An 18,598-nucleotide genomic window follows, 5' to 3' on the forward strand; every position below is an offset into this window, starting at 1 on the left:
ATGCTGCTGCTCCCGCTGAGTTTCTCCAGCATTTTTGTGTACCTATGTTACAATCCTTATTGAGGATGCATTCAACACCCAGCTGTCCTGGAACTCCCTCAGGGTGCCCCGTGGACAGGGCGTATTCCTGTTCTAACCCCACCCGGGCACGGACGTAACTCCCAGAAAAGGGGCAGGCAGGCAGGCAGCCGGCTCGGTTAAAGCCCTCCACCCACCGCCTGGCGCCGTGACTCACGGATGGCCAGCTTGGCATCGTTAGAGCTTTGGAGGAAACCGGAGGTCCCAGACAAATCCCAGGCCGATTTGAGAACGTAACCAGGGGTACCATCAGGTCCAGATGCTTTCCGAAGGTTCACCCCCCCCGAAGGATCTTCTGACATTGGCCTCGGCGACTGAGATTACAATACCATTGGGGCTCACTGAACGGCAAGGAATTCCTGCCCCCCCCCCAAACCTTGCTCCCGACATCAGTTGTTGCTTTCCGAAGGGGAAGGCTGAGGATCCACAAAGCTGTCTTCATCGACGTGTCGGCGGTGGAGAGAGTCAACAAGTGCCTGGGCGAGCATATCTCTGGAGATCTATCGACGACCCAGCACAATGATACAATAATACAGAGGGCCCATCAACACCTCTACTCTCTAAGAAGAGCGAGTAGATTCTGTCGGTACACACAAAATGCTGGAACCAAGGGCCGGACCCACTTAGGCGATTATTTAGGCGACTGCCAGCGACTAGGACAATGGAATTGACCGAAGTCAGGACCGGCGACAACCTACGCCATCTGGCGACAATCTACGACAGCCCAAATAGTCGCCACTGTCATTGAAAATGTTTCAACATGTTGAACAATTGTCGGCAGTCGTCTAAAAAAATCACCTAAGTGGGACAGGCCGATAACTCAGCGGGACAGGCAGCATCTCGGTAGGTAGGCATGCAGGTGCAGCAGGCAGTAAAGAAAGCGAATGGTATGTTAGCTTTCATTGCAAAAGGATTTGAGTATAGGAGCAGGGAGGGTCTACTGCAGTTGTACAGGGTCTTGGTGAGACCACACCTGGAGTATTGCGTACAGTTTTGGTCTCCTAATCTGAGGAAGGACATTATTGCCATAGAGGGAGTGCAGAGAAGGTTCACCAGAATGATTCCTGGGATGTCAGGACTGTCTTATGAAGAAAGACTGGATAGACTTGGTTTATACTCTCTAGAATTTAGGAGACTGAGAGGGGATCTTATAGAAACTTACAAAATTCTTAAGGGGTTGGACAGGCTAGATGCAGGAAGATTGCTCCCGACGTTGGGGAAGTCCAGGACAAGGGGTCACAGCTTAAGATAAGGGGGAAATCCTTTAAAACCGAGATGAGAAGAACTTTTTTCACACAGAGAGTGGTGAATCTCTGGAATTCTCTGCCGCAGAGGGTAGTTGAGGCCAGTTCATTGGCTATATTTAAGAGGGAGTTAGATGTGGCCCTTGTGGCTATAGGGATCAGGGGGTATGGAGAGAAGGCAGGTACGGGATACTGAGTTGGATAATCAGCCATGATCATGTTGAATGGCGGTGCAGGCTCGAAGGGCCGAATGGCCTACTCCTGCACCTAATTTCTATGTTTCTATGTTTCTATCTCTGGAGAGAAGGAATGGGTGGCAATTCGCGTCGAGACCCTTCTTCAGAGATTCTGTAGAGAGACGAATACTCCCTTGAGCTTGGACAGGTGTACGGGAGAGAACATGTTGGCTGGTTGCATCACGGGCTGGTTCAGCAAATGTAATCCCCGGGATCAACGGAGACTGCAAGAAGTGGCAAACACTCTGTGGAGGAAGGAACCGCAGATGCTGGCTTAAACCAAAGATAGACACAAAAAGCTAGTGTAACTCAGCGGGTCAGGCAGCATCTCTGGAGAGAAGGAACAGGTGACGTTTCGGGTGGAAGGGTCTCGACCCAAAACGTCACAAAAATGTTAATTCCCGGGATGGCGGGACTGTCATGTGCTGAGAGAATGGAGCGGCTGGGCTTGTACACTCTGGAGTTTAGAAGGATGAGAGGGGATCTCATTGAAACATATAAGATTGTTAAGGGTTTGGACACGCTAGAGGCAGGAAACATGTTCCCGATGTTGGGGGAGTCCAGAACCAGGGGCCACAGTTTAAGAATAAGGAGTAAGCAATTTAGAACGGAGACGAGGAAACACCTTTTCTCACAGAGAGTGGTGACTCTGTGGAATTCTCTGCCTCAGAGGGCGGTGGAGGTGGGTTCTCTGGATACTTTCAAGAGAGAGCTATTCAATTCAATTCAATTCAACTTTAATGTCATTGCACAAATACGAGTATGGGTACAATGAAATGCAGTTTAGCGTCAGTCCGTAGTATAGTGCAATATAGAAATAAAAATAAAAATACAGAATAATTAAACAATAATCGAACAATGTGGACGGAGAGACCGGAGAAATCTATTGGTGGGACTCCGAGTTCAGCAATGTGATTGTGTTGTTGTAGAAGCTGTTCCTCATCCTACTAGTACATGACCTGAGGCTCCTGTACCGCCTCCCTGATGGGAGGAGGGCAAACAGTCCATGGTTGGGGTGTGAGGGGTCTTTAATGATCTTCCCGGCCCGTCTCAGACACCGTTTTCGGTGGAGGGCATCCATGGCAGGGAGCGGGGCACCGATGATGTGCTGCGCGGTTTTCACCACCCGTTGTAGTGCCTTCCTGTCCGTAGCAGTGCAGCTGCTGTACCATACCGTGAAGCAGGTGGTCAGGATACTCTCTATGGTACAGCGGTAAAAGTTGGTCAGGATCCGGGGGGACAGGTGGGCTTTCTTGAGCCTCCTCAGGAAGTAAAGGCGCTGCTGCGCCTTTTTGATCAGCTTGGAGGTGTTGAGGGACCAGGACAAATCCTCCGAGATCTGTACTCCGCTAGATAGGGCTCTTAAAAATAGCAGAGTCAGGGGATATGGGGAGAATGCAGGAACGGGGTACTGATTGGGGATGATCACATTGAATGGTGGTGCTGGCTCGAAGGGCCGAATGGCCTACTCCTGCATCTATTGTCTATTGTCACCAGAGATGCTGCCTGACCCGCTGAGTTACTCCAGTTTTTTGTGTCTGTCTTAAGTGGTGAACACTGCCCAGTCATTCATGGGATCTGACCTCCCCACCATCGAAGGGACCTACAGGAGTTGCTGCCTCTAAAAGGCAGCCAGCATCATCAGACACCCACACACCCTGGCCACACACTCATCTCACAATTACCATTGGGAAGAAGGTACAGGAGCCTGAAAACTGTAACGTCCAGGTTGAGGAACAGCTTCCCTACACCAATCAGGCTATTAAACACCAACGAAACTTCAAACTACAAACTGTATTGCCTACACTGTTTTATTATTTATTTTGTTTTATTATTTATTGAAGTTGTTATTGTTTGTTAATGATGTTAACTGCTGAGCCCTGCGTTCACGGCTCTGAGGTGCTGCTGCAAGTATCTCATCATTCTGTCCCAGTACAAATGACAATTAAACACTCTCTTAACTCGTGATTGTTCTCTGTAAACTGCCTCCAGTGTGTCGGGAGTGAGTGAAAAATCGATAGAACTAGTGTGAACGGGTGATCGATGGCTAGCATGGATGCAGTGGGCCGAAGGGCCTGTTTCCATTCTATAAATGTATAATAATAATAATAACAAAAGCACCAATGTTTAAGAAGGAACTGCAGATGCTTGAAACATCGAAGGTAGACAAAAATGCTGGAGAAACTCAGCGGGTGAGGTAGGATTTGTGGAGCGAAGGAATTGGTGACGTTTCAGGTCGAGACCCTTCTTCAGACCAACACCATGAATGTACGGACCAACCTCATGAATCTCCTCTGCACTCTCTCCAGCATTCACCCCACAGCATGGGCAACCAGCACTACACACAATACTCCAAGTGTAATCTAATGCGTGTTTTATAGTCATAGAGTCATTAGAGTGATACAGTGTGGATAGAGACCCTTCGGCCCAATTCGCCCACACCAGCCAACAATGTCCCAGCTACACTTTTCCCACTTGCCTGCGCTTACATAGAAACATAGAAATTAGGTGCAGGAGTAGGTCATTCGGCCCTTCGAGCCTGCACCGCCATTCAATATGATCATCCAACTCAGTATCCTGTACCTGCCTTCTCTCCATCCCTTTAGCCACATGGGCCACATCTAACTCCCTCTTAAATATAGCCAATGAACTGGCCTCAACTACCTTCTGTGGCAGAGAATTTCACAGATTCACCACTGTCTGTGTAAAAAATGATTTTCTCATCTCGGTCCTAAAAGATTCCCGATGTTCCCCTTATCCTTAAACTGTGACCCCTTGTTCTGGACTTCCCCAACATCGGGAATAATCTTCCTGCATCTAGCCTGTCCAACCCCTTAAGAATTTTGTAAGTTTCTATAAGATCCCACCCTCAGTCTTCTAAATTCAAGGTCCATAGCCCTCCAAACATGTCCTATCCATGTACCTGTCTAACTGTTTCTTAAATGATGGGATAGTCCCAGCCTCAACTACCTTCTCTGGCAGCTTGTCCCATACACCCACGACCCTTTGTGTGAAAAAGTTTCCCTTCAGATTTCTATTAAATCATTTCCCCTTCCCCTCGTCCTCAATTCCCCTACTCTGGCCAAGAGACTCTGTACATCTACCCGATCTATTCCTCTCAAGATTTTGTACACCTCAATGAGATCACCCCTCATCCTCCTGCGCTCCAAGGAATAGAGACCCAGCCAACTCGACCTCTCCCTATAGCTCACACCCTCTAGTCCTGGCAACATCCTCGTAAATCGTTTCTGAACCCTTTCAAGCTTAACAATATCTCTCCTATAATATGGTGCCCAGAACGGACACAATATTCTGAATGCGGTCTCGCTTTATAAAACTGCAACATGACCTCCCAACTTCTATACTCAATACTCTGACTGATGAAGGCCAAAGTGCCAAACACCTTTTTGACCTCCCTATCTACCTGCGACTTGACCTTCAAGGAACCATGCACCTGTACTCCTAGATCTCTCTGCTCTACAACACTCCCCAGAGGCCTACCATTTACTGTGTAGGTCCTGCTCAAAATGCAACACCTCACACTTCTCTGTATTAAATTCCATCAACCATTCCTCTGCCCGCCTGGCCAATCGATCCAGATCCTGCTGCAATCGTTCACAACTATCTTCACTATCTGCAAAACCACTTACTTTTGTATCATCAGCAAACTTGCTAATCTTGCCCTGTATGTTCTCATCCAAATCATTGATGTAGATGACAAACAGTAACGGGCCCAGCACCCAACCCTGAGTCACACCACTAGTCACAGACCTCCAGTCCGAGAAGCAACCTTCCACCATCACCCTCTGCTTCCTTCCATGAAGCCAATATTCTCTCCATTCAGCTATCTCTTCTTGGATTCCATCAACCATTCCTCGGAAATTCTATCTTTTCCCACTTTAGATAGATGCCATCCATCCCATTTGTGCAGGTCACCCCTGTCCCGGAAGAGATCCCAATGATCCAGAAATCTGAATCCCTGCCCCCTGCACCAACTCCTCAGCCACACATTCATTTCCACTATCTTCCTGTTGTCACCTCCACTAGCACGAGGTACAGGAAGCAATCCTCAGATCCTGCTTTTCAGTCTTCTTCCCAATTCCGTAAATTCTTGTTGCAGAACCTGCGCCCTCTTCCGACCTTTTTCAACATGCACAACAAACTCTGGCTGCCCCCCCCACCCCTCACTCTTGAGGATGTCATGCAAAGTAAATAGGCTTAAGAGACCAGGACAAATAGGTTCTGTGAGTGAACGTAGACACTAAATGCTGGAGTAACTCAGCGGGACAGGCAGCATCTCTGGAGAGAAGGAATGGATGACGTTTTGGGTCGAGACCTTTCTTCAGACTAATTTACTATGTTGATTGGATTTAATAGTAAGATTAAACGAGAACTTACCAGTTCGAAGTTTGATCTGTATTTTATGAGGAGTTACGATGAGGGATTACGTGAAGAACCCGCCTCAGCACGCATGCGCGGCATGCTTCAAAGCAGCGGTGTGGAATCACAGGTAGACACAGTTATTTGAAGTAAACATAGTAAAGACAAGGAGACATCAGTGTACTAGTTTGATCTATATAATGAGGGTGGGAGCGGAGGGCACGTAATCCCTCATCGTAACTCCTCATAAAATACAGATCAAACTTCGAACTGGTAAGTTCTCGTTTAATCTTACTATTTTACTTCGGAGTCACGTGAGTGACTACGTGAAGACTTCAAAGCTCTGTGATTTCAAACCTTGTAACAGTTCATACTTCACTCGCTGCCGAAGTCATTCGAGGGAGGAAGTATGTTATCGTAATCAACCATGAATCTGTTTGTAAAACAATAATGGTGTTATTAACAACAACAAGATCAATTGCTCCCCCGGGCTTAAATTATATATTTTTTGCAGATTATTTTTCTGCAAACGATACAGGTTCTGTCAGTGGTTTGTTAAAAAACGTTTGGAACGTATACTCCCTGGACCAACCTGCAGTAGCCAGGATGAGGTCCATAGGCTCTTCCATTCTCTTAGTCACTGACGTGGGAGCCGTCCTGGTGGAATAAGACTTATACACGTCAGTATTTTCTCCAGCAACTCCCAGTACCTGTTTGAGCCACTAGAGATAGTTTAGCTCATCACCCGACCAAGAGGTTTATTGTGGCTGACCCATAAGGCTTTTTCTCTCCCTCGGTATTCCTTATTGTGTCGATGTAGATCTCTGAGTGGGTCATGACACATAAAACGTGGTTCAGGTGGGTATGCCCGGAATTTCATGACTGGACCTGATGTTCCTGGTCTGTTCTGTTTGGCCAACCCTTGAATGGGAATGTGACACTATCTGGTGTCATAACCATGTTGTCCCATCGCAGTAGATGGGAGAACTGGCTCTTTGTGTTGATGTAAGGCCACCAGCATGTCCATCTTCAGGGTAGGCTGTTCCAGGGTGAGTGACCTGGCTGGTGATCATCCCCTAAGGTACGTCAGGGTTTCACTGACACCCCAATTTGGGTGTACCTATTTCTGGGGAATGGACTGAATATACCTCTCCTGTATCTGATCACCAATGAGCGGTACCCAAGTTGAGTAGGCTGACAGAACATTTCCTTCATTGTGGTGAAACCCTGCCAGGAGCTCCAGTACAGTTTTGTTGTAGTTGAATGTGTAATTCCTGTTTTGGAAAAACAGTGTCCCATTTCTTGATGCTCCTCAGGTATGTTCCTTAGGATATGCGACGGAATGCTGTCATCAGGTTGATAGCGCTGCTGATCCAAACACAGCAGTGGTCTTCCCAATTTTGCAATTCTTTTAATGACCATATCGAGGATCATCACTGGGAACCATGCATGTGGACTTGGTCCACTGTAATTTGCGTAGTACCCGACTGATGAAGCCGTAGTACCTATTGAAGAGGTAGAAGGAAAGGAGAATTTAGAGATTAGATTTCCCCCACCCTTCAATACGTGGGAATGTCTCCATAGCCACTGCCTTGAAATTGGTTTCATGTGACGTAAGTTAATACGTGGTGATTTGATTGGATATAAGGAATCGATATCTGGTGTCCATATTGTTTAGTCATTTCAGCAAATATTTTTGGTTTAAATGTATGTTTACAGTATTTAGCTCACCTGATAAGTGAGGTTACTGATGATCAAATATGTTTGACGACATACGGTTACCAATTGTTAATAAATTGTCACCTAATATCGATGTTCCCTGCCCAAGTGGTTTGGTATATGCCACCACTGTGATGTTGTTAACTTATAAACGAACATGCAAATTTGGTGGATTACTGAGCAAATGCTTCACTAGAATTAAGTAAGTTAATATATAACACGTTTAAGTCAATTTGCATTGGCACTAAGTATTACAAGCTCAGTAACACATCAGGACACATAAGTAAGATGTTACTCAAAACAGGTGGAAGAGTACAACCATAATCCTTCCTGCTGATAATTCCATGATAACACTCCAGATTAATCCATTTACCCCCATATCACAGGTATGGATATAGTTTTGAACACTAGTATCTCAGCTCATAGGAAAGGTACAATGTTCAGTAGCTGGTAATGCTGCTACTATCCCAATATTTTGCCACGTAGTTGATTGGTGGTTAATGTTACCATAACTGATAGTCTTAATGAATACCAGATGACAAAGTTGAGGATGGTCACGTAATATCTGGATATATGTCAGTGCCTGCTAAATAAGTTACTAGCTAATGCAGCTAAAGCTGTATCCAAGGATAGTGTGTCGTTAATATATAGACATGCCATGACGGATGTTCTTAAGTGTCAGGGCTAGTTGATACTGGATAGCTTTGACTTAAATGCCGCAATGCTCATCATGGTTACTCCATCCAGGTAATTGCGGTATCCAAAACTTATATGAGAAGGTACTGAATAGTATGCATCTTCAAGGTTGATGTCTACCATAAAGTATCCTTGGTTCCATGGTAGTAGTTACAAATCCCATGAATGGGTATACCTGATGAAATACTCAAGTGGTTTATCAATGATGGTGCGACATTCACCATCGCGGGAGGGTAGACCCCTTGGGGTGCTTGCTAAATTGGTGGCAAGATATAGTATATAACTACCAAAGTGATAGCTTCCTAACCAGGTGTGATTCACCCACCACTTGTTAGTACAACCCTTCACCTTTATGTGGTGGTAGGAATCATACTTATCTGTCTTTATTGCTGTTTTCTTTGGCTTCTGGTTCCTTATTCTTGTAGGGATGATGTTTGTTGGGGGGTGGCACATTTTCCCTGGGGCCTGCTCTGGGCCGTGGCCTAAAATCCTACGGGTTTGGCATGCAGGCCCCGAGCTTTCATCAGTACCTTGGGGTAGACGCCGCTGGTGGACGCGGAGAGGTACTGCTGTCTGGTCTTCTGTGTGGTGCTCATTCCAGACTCTGCCCTCTTATGCCGAATAGTTTGAACACTTCGTCCAGTTTTTTAGGACTGGTTTGGTAAATGCCAGGTAGCAGGATCTGTGATTGTGAGGTCGGCGTTCTCATAGTCCTGTTAATTTCATAGATTGAGGCAGGTTTGTGACTTCACTAGAGAAGTTATGGGGTATACCGTTGAACAGTAGGGTCAGGTGTTTTGCCATACTACCCTGCCCTTCTGGAATGAGCAGGTGGACATGATAGCCGACGTCAGGTATCAAATGCATTTTAAAAACATTTAGGTTAAATGCGCTGCTCAATGTATCCCCCAATAATGGCGGGCACTTTGAGTAAATGCAATTTATGGGAGGCGTGATAAAACCAACGCCTCATGGCTACCTGTCTTGGAGAGGTTTTTTGGAAAAGACAGGTAGTAGGCTGGCCATCAGTTGAAACTGAAGCCATCTCGCTCATGGTGAAACCACGTAGCGGCCACACCCAGCAGCTCTTCCTGTTCCTGTACCTCATGCGTACTCCCGATGTTGTTCAGCCAGTGCCCCTCTTCTTGACCAGCCCAAAGCTGTCCTCATATGAGGAAGAAGCAATGGCCAGTGCACGAGGCACTGTGGAGGGAGTGCCTGAACTCCCTCTGCGAAACTGCTCCCCATAAGCAAGTCTCGCTGGAGCTTATGCTCCACGAGCCGCTCCATGTGGCTCAGGCGGCTGTCTCTGCCCTAAATGGGCGGTGAGACGTCCCCGTCCGACGAATCGGATACCACCGGCCGGATTGTTAACATCCAGTCCGCTGCTCAAGCGCTAGTGGAACTGGGCTCGGCTTCGGTGTCGGGGATGGCGGAGCGCCGGGTTGGCGGTCCTACCGCCCTCTGTCCCCCTGTGATGAGACGCCTGTCTGCTGGAGCCGAGCTGGGGACAGGTTTCTTGGAGAGTCTTGTTCTGTTCTTTCTTCTTGGCTGTTGGAATTCTCCTTTGCCAGTTAAACCAACCTCAGAGTAGACTTACCTGATGGTCCATTCTTTAGCGGGAGCGCCTGACTCCCGTGTTTTCTGGACTGGAACCCGGCACAGCTCCCTGTCTGTGGACCGCAGGGTGTGCGGTCCTGGTGGCATCTTTCCCCCTTCCGCGAACGGAACACTCCTTCCCCGGAGTCCAACGGGGGCCGCTTCTTCTGCTGCTTTGCTCCTCCTGGAGCAACAAACAGACGCGAGTCGCTGTTGACCTGAAGGTAAGACTTACCTAGCTTCCTTTCAGGTTGTAGCAGGAGAGCCTAACTCCCACCTGCCGCTGTTGCCTGCTGAAACGTAATGCCGCGCATGCGTGCTGAGGCGGGTTCTTCACGTAGTCACTCATGTGACTCCAAAGTAAAATTAGCTTCATGCCCATTTTCATTTAGTTGAGTTTAGTTTCTTACAGACATACAGCACGCGGAAGCAGGCCCTTCAGCCCACCGTGTCTGCGCTGACCAGTGATCACCCTGTACACTAGCACTATCCCGCACACATGGGACAAGTTACAATTTTTACCCAAGCCAATTAACCTACAAACTCGCACGTCTTGGGAGTGTGGGGAAACCCATGCGGTCACGGGGAGATCGTACAAACTCCTTACAGGCAGCACCCGTAGTCAGGATGGAACTCTAGTGCCGTTAGGCAGCAACTCTACTGCCGCGCTATGATTCGACTGAACCTCAAATGGATAAATAAAGACGAATTGAGGGCTGGAGTAGATCGAGAGTGATGAGTTAATGTTCAAGATTCAAGATTCAAGATTCAATTAATTTGTCATTTGGACCCCTTGAGGTCCAAACGAAATGACGTTTCTGCAGCCATACATTACAAACAAATAGACCCAAGACACAACATAATAATTTACATAAACATCCATCACATCGCTGTGATGGAAGGCCAAAAAAACTTATCTCTCCACTGCACTCCCCCCCCCCCATGTCAGAGTTAAAGTCAAAGCGCCCGGCTGGCGATGGCGATTGTCCCACGGCCATTAAAGCCACGCCGGGTGATGCAAGGTCGCACACCGGGTTCTTGATGTTAGAGCCCCCAGCGTGTGCTCGCAGAGTCCCGCGGCCATTCCAAGCCGCGCGGGGCGGTGCTGTAAGGCCCCGCTCCAGGAGCTCTTCAACCCTGCAACTCGGGCGGGAGAAGTCGCCGTTGCGGGAGCCCTGAAAAGCGGTCTCCCTCCAAGGACCCGCGGGCTCCCGGTGCCGCCGTCCGCCAGACCTGCAGTTGCAGCCTCCGAATCTCTGGAGGTCGGGCCGCAGCAGCGCTCCACCACCGCTCCACCCGCTCTGGTCTTGGCCAGCTCCGCGACGGTGAGGTGAGTCATCGGCACCAGAGCCCCCGGTCTTCCTGTTGGAGGCCGCTCCTCGTTGCAGCCCCAACAACAACGGAGACCCGACAAAGAAAAGGTCGGGTCTCCCGTGCAGGGAGAGATTTAAAAGTTACCCCCTCCCTCCCTTCGATTTGGATATAGAGTCAAGAGTGTTTAATTGTCATGTGTACTGACTGACTATGGAACAAGGACATGTGGAGCAGCACAACAGTTGTAAATACAACAGTCAAAATTAATATATAATAAATAAAATATATTACAAAGTAATAATGAGTTTAGAAGTTGGGAGATTATGTTGCAGTTATATAAGTCAAGCCCAGTCACTTTTATTTCTATAGCACATTTAAAAACAACTCTTGTTGGCCAAAGTGGTGGAGGTACTAATGTTATACAACAGTGGTTCATAGATTAAGGACATACATCTTCTCTTTGGCATTAATTCCAGCAACATCAACCGACTCCAACTGGTCCAGAACGCAGCCGCCCGACTCATCACCCACACCAAATCCCGGCATCACATCACGCCAGTCCTCAAAACAACTTCACTGGCTTCCCATCTCCCACCAGATCATCTACAAAATCCTGGTCCTCACCTACAAAGCCCTCCACCATCTGCTTCCCCCCCCCCCCATATCTCACTGACCTCCTCTCCCCCTACCAACCCTCACGGTCCCTCAGACCCATTTCAGCCGGTCTCCTCTCCATTCTGAAATCCAACCTCTGCACTTTTGGAGACAGAGCCTTCTCCAGGGCAGCTCCCAGGCTCTGGAACTCCCTCCCACAATTGATCCAAACTTCTGAGTCCCTCACCATCTTCCAGTCCCGCCTCAAGACCCATCTCTTCATCTCTGCATACCCTTAGTCCCATGTCCCCCTCCCCTTTGCATCTCTGTCTTACTGCTCTATATTGTTTTGTTCTTGGCTCACCGTGTAAAGTGACTTTGAGTCCTTGAAAAGCGCTATGCAAATAAAATGCATTATTATTATTATTATTATTATACATATAGCCTTCCCTCAGAGGACGTCAAGAAAGGCTTGGGAGTAGAGCTGAGTTTTAAGTCTTGCTTAAAGGAGTTGATGGAGGGGGCAGTTCTGATGGGAAGGGGGATGCTGTTCCACAGTCTAGGAGCTGCATCCGCAAAGGCACGGGTCGACCCTGAGCTTATGCCTAGACCGCGGGATGTTCAGCAACCCCAAGTCGGCCGATCTGAGGGACCTGGAGGTGGTGTGGTGGGTGAGCAGACTTTTGATGTAGGAGGGGGCAAGCCCGTTGAGGGCTTTGTAAACATGAAGGAGGATCTTGAAATGTATTCGGAACCGCACAGGGAGAGAGGCCAGGATCGGGGTGATGTGGTCCCTTTTTCGGGTGCCCGTCAGGAGTCTCGCTGCGGCGTTTTGGACCAGTTGCAGACGGGACAGGGAAGATTGGCTGATGCCAGTGTAGAGGGAGTTGCAGTAATCTAGGTGGGAGGAGATGAATGTGTGGATGATCTTTTCGAGGTCGTCAAACTGGAGGAATTGTTTTATTTTAGCTATCGCCCGAAGCTGAAAGAAGCTAGGTTTTACTACGGCATTGACTTGTTTGTCAAATTTCAATGCTGAGTCAAATATCACGCCAAGGTTTTTGACGTGGTGGGGTAAGGTTTCCAAGGCTGCCTGCTATTGTTTTGATTGAGTCCGAGGGGCCGAGAAGGATGACCTCAGACTTACTCTCGTTTAGTTGGAGGAAGTTCTGGGCCATCCAACACTTTATATCCTCGAGGCAGTGGATAAGGTTAAGAAGATTTGATTTGATTTTGGGCTTAAGGGGGATATAGAGTTGTGTATCGTCTGTGCAGCAATGGAAGGAAATGCCATGCCTTTGAATGACTTGGCCTAAGGGGAGAATATACAGGGAGAAGAGAATGGGGCCCAGGATGGAACCTTGTGGAACCCCACAGCAGAGGCTAGCTGGGGAGGAGAAAGAGTTGCCTATGTTAGTAGAGAAACTCCTACCTTTGAGGTAGGAGATGAACCAGCTCAGGTATAAGATGTTGGTGAGGCCGCATTTAGAGTATTGTGTTCGGTTCTGGGCACCGTGTTATAGGAAAGATGTCAAGCTGGAAAGGGTGCAGAGAAGATCTACGAGGGTGTTGCCGGGACTAGTGTGAGCAATGGGGAGAGGTTGAGCAGGCATGGACTCTATTCCTTGGAGCGCAGGAGGACGAGAGGTGATCTTATAGAGGTGTACAAAATCATGAGAAGAATAGATCGGGTGGACGCACGGAGTCTCTTGCCCGTGTCGGAAGCAGGGTTTTGTCCCGAAACATCAGGTATTCCTTTTCTCTAGAGATGCTGCCTGACCTGCTGAGTTACTCCAGCATTTTGTGTTGATCTTCAGTGGAAACCAGCATCTACCACGATGCGAGTTTACCCAAGAGCTCTCCCGAGTTTTAAAAAAAATCAAACTCGTGGTAAAGAAACAAAGAAATTAGGTGCAGGAGTAGGCCATTCGGCCCTTCGAGCCTGCACCGCCATTCAATATGATCATGGCTGATCATCCAACTCAGTATCCTGTACCTTCTCTCCATACCCCCTGATCCCTTTAGCCACAAGGGCCACATCTAACTCCCTCTTAAATATATCCAATGAACTGGCCTCAACTACCCTCTGTGGCAGAGAGTTCCAGATATTCACCACTGAGATGAAAAATGTTTTTCTCATCTCAGTCCTAAAGGATTTCCCCCTTATCCTTAAACTGTGACCCCTTGTCCTGGACTTCCCCAACATCAGGAACAATCTTCCTGCATCTAGCCTGTCCAACCCCTTAAGAATATTGTAAGTTTCTATAAGATCCCCCCTCAATCGTCTAAATTCTAGCGAGTACAAGCCGAGTCTATCCAGTCTTTCTTCATATGAAAGTGCTGACATCCCAGGAATCAGTCTGGTGAACCTTCTCTGTACTCCCTCTAAGGCAAGAATGTCTTTCCTTAGATTTGGAGACCAAAACTGTACGCAATACTCCAGGTGTGGTCTCACCAAGGCCCCGTACAACTGCAGTAGAACCTCCCAGCTCCTATACTTAAATCTTTTTGCTATGAATGCTAACATACCATTCGCTTTCTTCACTGCCTGCTGCACCTGCATGCCTACTTTCAATGACTGGTGTACCATGACACCCAGGTCTCGTTGCATGTCCCCTTTTCCTAATGTACATAGCGAGTACGTCGGAGCTTGTGGATGTCTCGTAGTGGCTCGTAATACTAACAGCAGGTACTCGGGAAAGGTAGAAACTTGTGAAGTTTTTTCAACAGTGAAAAATTTCCAAGAGTAAAAACATGCGCGTGATGAGGTACCGTGAGTTAGATTTTATTTTAACTCGGGAGAGCTGTTGGGTGAACTCACTTCATGGGACAGGCCCTTAACACTCGTCAGGCTTTGTCCCATCCCCACCTCTCCAGCTCTCTTCTCCCCACCATAATCAGTGTGAAGAAAGTTCTCCTATCCATCAAGTATCAAGTATATCTTTATTGTCATTTTCCCGAGTACTCACATACCCAGAGGAAACAAAAAAACGTTGCTCAACCAGTGTCCATTCAGTGTGCAGTAAAAAGTAAATAGAAATAAAAATACATATATCATGAACAAATTAAACACTCTACTCTCTACTAAACATCAACAGGCGTTCCGATCGGCAGCGGCACGACAGTGGCTCTGCTGCAGTGTGTCCAGGTTGGTGGTTGGTGCGCGATACTTTGGCAGGGGGCAAAGTCTGTTTATTAGTCTTATAGCCTGCGGGAAGAAGCTGAGGAGCATCCTGCTTTCCGTAGTCTTCGGAGAGGGTGTAGTCGCTGCTGGGCTCTCTTGACCAGTGCTGTGGTGTTGGTCGTGGACGTCAGGTCATCTGACAGGTGTAGTCCTAGGAACTTCACGCTGCTGACCATTTCCACATCAGCTCCATCGATGTGCAGAGGTGTATGGTGTTGTTTCCCCGCCCTCCTGAAGTCAACCACCATCTCCTTAGTTTTTCCCACGTTGAGAATGAGGTTGTGGGATTTGCACCCATGTCCTCTAAAGATGCTAAAGACAGGCACAAACAGCTGGAGTATCTCAGCGGGACAGGCAGCATCTCTGGAGAAGGAATGGGTGACGTTGTGGGTCGAGACCCTTCTTCAGATAGACCCAGACCTCCAAAGATGGGTCTCCAAAGACCTGTCTGAAGAAGGGTCTCAACGTCTCCCATTCCTTCTCTCCAGAGATGCTGCCTGTCCCGCTGAGTTATGCCAGCACTATATGTGTCTTTTTGTTATGGGGAAGAAGCTGTTCTTGAACATGGTGGTCATGGTTATAGGGTCACGCAGTGCTTCATGTGTCTCTGCCAACCACCATGTGCTTGTGTGCGGGTGTGTGTCTGTGCGTGTGTGTGTATGTGTCTGTCTGTGCGTGTGTGTGTGTCCGTGCGTATGTGTGTGTGTGTGTGTCCGTGCGTATGTGTGTGCCTGTGTGTGCGTGTGTGTGTGTGCATGTGTGTTCCTGTGTGTGTGTGCCTGTGTGTTTGTGTGCGTGTGTGTGTGTGCATGCGAGCATGTATGTGTGTGTGCGTGCGTGCATGTGTGTGCATGTGTGCGTGTGTGTGCACACGTTTGTGTCTGTATGTCAGTGTGTGGGTGTGCGTGCGTGTGTGTGTGTGTGTGTGTGGTGTGTTCATGTGTGTGTGGCGTGTGTGTGTGCGTGTGTGCATGTGTGTGCATGTGTGCGTGCGTGCATGTTTGAGCGTGTGTGTGTATGCGTGTGTGTGTGTGCATGCGAGCATGTGTGCGTGTGCGTGCGTGGATGTTTGAGCGTGTGTGTGTGTGTGCATGCGAGCATGTGTGTGCGTGTGCGTGTGCGTGCGTGCTTGTGTGTGCATGCGTGCGTGTGTGTGTGTGTGCGTTGTGTGTGTGTGTGTGTGGTGTGTGTGTGTGTGTGTGTGGAGCATGTGTGTGTGCGTGCATGTGTGTGTGCGTGTGGTGCATGTGTGTGCGTGTGCATGCGTGGTGTGCGTGAGTGTGTGTGTGTGCGTTTGGTGTGTGTGTGTGTGTGGTGTGGCCCCTCAGACTGTCTGCATTCCCAGACTGACTCCTACACTTTGTTTTACAATGATCCTATTAACATCGAGGTGTTGATTGTTGAACGTGATCCTTCCTGTGGTGTGAAACCGTTTCTAATGTAAATCACACGCAGCATTCTATTTTGGGGCATTCACTGTGCATTGAGATTTGCTTTTCCCCAGAAGGGTCCTTTGTTTGCTGATTTAAATTGAACTGAGTGGAGACACAAACGTCTGCAAATTTTAGTTTAACACTTAGTTTTAGTTTAGTTTGTAGATACAGCGCGGAAACAGGCCCTTCAGCCCACCGCGTCCATACCGACCAGCGATCCCCGCACATGTACACTGTCCTGCACACACTGGGGACAATTTTACATTTACACCAAGCCAATTAACCTACAAACCTGTACGTCTTTGGAGCGTTGGGGGGCAACCGGGGCACCCAGAGAAAACCCACGCAGGGGATAATGTTCAAAATCCGTACAGACCACCCAGAATCAGGATTGAACCCGGGTCTCTGGCGCTGTGAGGCAGCAACTCTACCGCTGCACCACTCACCGAGCAGCCCAATGCTGGGATGTTGAGGAAAAAACAAATTGCTGGAGGAACTCAGCGGGTCAGGCAGCATCTGGACACAGACATACAGCAGAACAGCACAGAGCAGGGACAGTCTCTTCAGTCCACAAAGATGGGCACACAAAGCTGGAGTAACTCAGCGGGATAGGCGGCATCTCTGGGGCGAAGGAATGGGTGATGTTTCGTGTCGAGACCCTTCTTCAGACTGGTCTTGTTCTTCAACCTCTTCAGCCCACGATGTCCGTGCCGGACACGATGCCAGGTTAAATGATGGGCTGGGGCGGCACGGTGATCGACGGTCGGCACGGGCTCGGTGGGCTGAAGGGCCTGTTTCCATACTGTATCTCTAAACTGAACTAAGCCTAAGGGAGGAGCAGGAGGCGGGGAGGGGAGGGGGATTTGAAAGAGCCTGGGTAGACTGGGTTGGGGTTCTGGATCAGTGATCCAGGTTTGGCCTGAAGGCCTCATCACACTCTGTGGCCGGTGGGTGGGCCGGGGCCTGTCAGTTTAATGGGAGGTGCAGTGAAACGGCCTAATTACCAACCCTGCCCTGTGAAGCTTCATTGATTAGTTCCCCTTTGAAAACGTTGCCTCGGTAATTACATGTCAGCTGACACTTTGGATGAGAGCTCGGCTGTGGATGTGTTGTCTCTCCCTCTCTCTCTCTCGGTCTCTCTGCCGCTCGCTCACATCTGCCTGAAGCCCTCTCTCTGCCTCTATAAATAACCGCACCACAGTCTCGTTAACCCCTCACATCTCCACCCTCTGTAGCGTCATCTTTACATAGAAACAAAAAGCTGGAGTAAAAGACCCGTCCCACTTAGGTGATTTTCTCGGTGACGAGTCTGTCGCCACATGGCCGTGGGGTGACGCCTGTATGGTCGTGAGTCGTCTCCTCAAGAGTCGTAACGTTTTTCTGGTCGCCGCTGGATTTTGAAATGTTCTAAACTTTTCGGCGACTGTCGGCTTGACGTAGCTTGTCTTCTCCTGTCGTAGGTTGTTGCCCGGATGCGGTTTGTCACCGGGTGACATAGGGTGTTGCCGGGTGCTGACCGGTGAATTCCATTGGCGACTACCCACGGCAACCGGCGACAGGTACCGGCGACTGAATCGTCTACCGTTGTCGCCGACAGGGTCATTGCTTGTCGTGGCTTGTACTGTATTGTATTGTATTGTATTGTATTGTATTGTATTGTATTGTATTCAAATTTATTGTCATTGTCTCAATTTGAGACAACGAAATGAATTTCCCTTACAGGCAGTATCATTAAAAAAATCAATTAATTAATTAACTAATAATAAATAAATAATAACACATATTAAAAATAAAATTGAAATTGAATTTAAAAAAAGCACAAACACAGAAAGTCCACGACACAACATAACATAAATGGCACCAAGGTGAGGATGGCACCATAGTCCAGCCAGCCTCCCCTCCGTGTTCATCCGTGGTCGGGGCCTTCCGAGCACCCGCAGTCGCCGCCCCGGGTGGCCCGATGTTCAGGCCCTCACGCCGGGCTGGTGGAACGCTGACGCCGAACCCCGACGGTGAACATCCTCCTCCTCAGCGGCCCGGACCTCCTGATCAGCCGCCTCCCGCTGCCGGAGTCTGCAGCTCCTGAGTCCACAGGCCGAGCCGGGCAGAGTCACAGGACCC

General features: G+C 48.5%; 1 protein-coding gene across 1 annotated transcript in view; it reads left to right on the forward strand.

Annotated features, from left to right (window-relative positions):
- LOC129713725 (protein shisa-9-like) overlaps nt 1-18,598 on the forward strand; it is a 104,665-nt gene that overhangs the window by 77,641 nt on the left and 8,426 nt on the right.

Source organism: Leucoraja erinacea, chromosome 37 (assembly GCF_028641065.1).
Source record: "Leucoraja erinacea ecotype New England chromosome 37, Leri_hhj_1, whole genome shotgun sequence".
NCBI lineage: Eukaryota > Metazoa > Chordata > Chondrichthyes > Rajiformes > Rajidae > Leucoraja > Leucoraja erinaceus.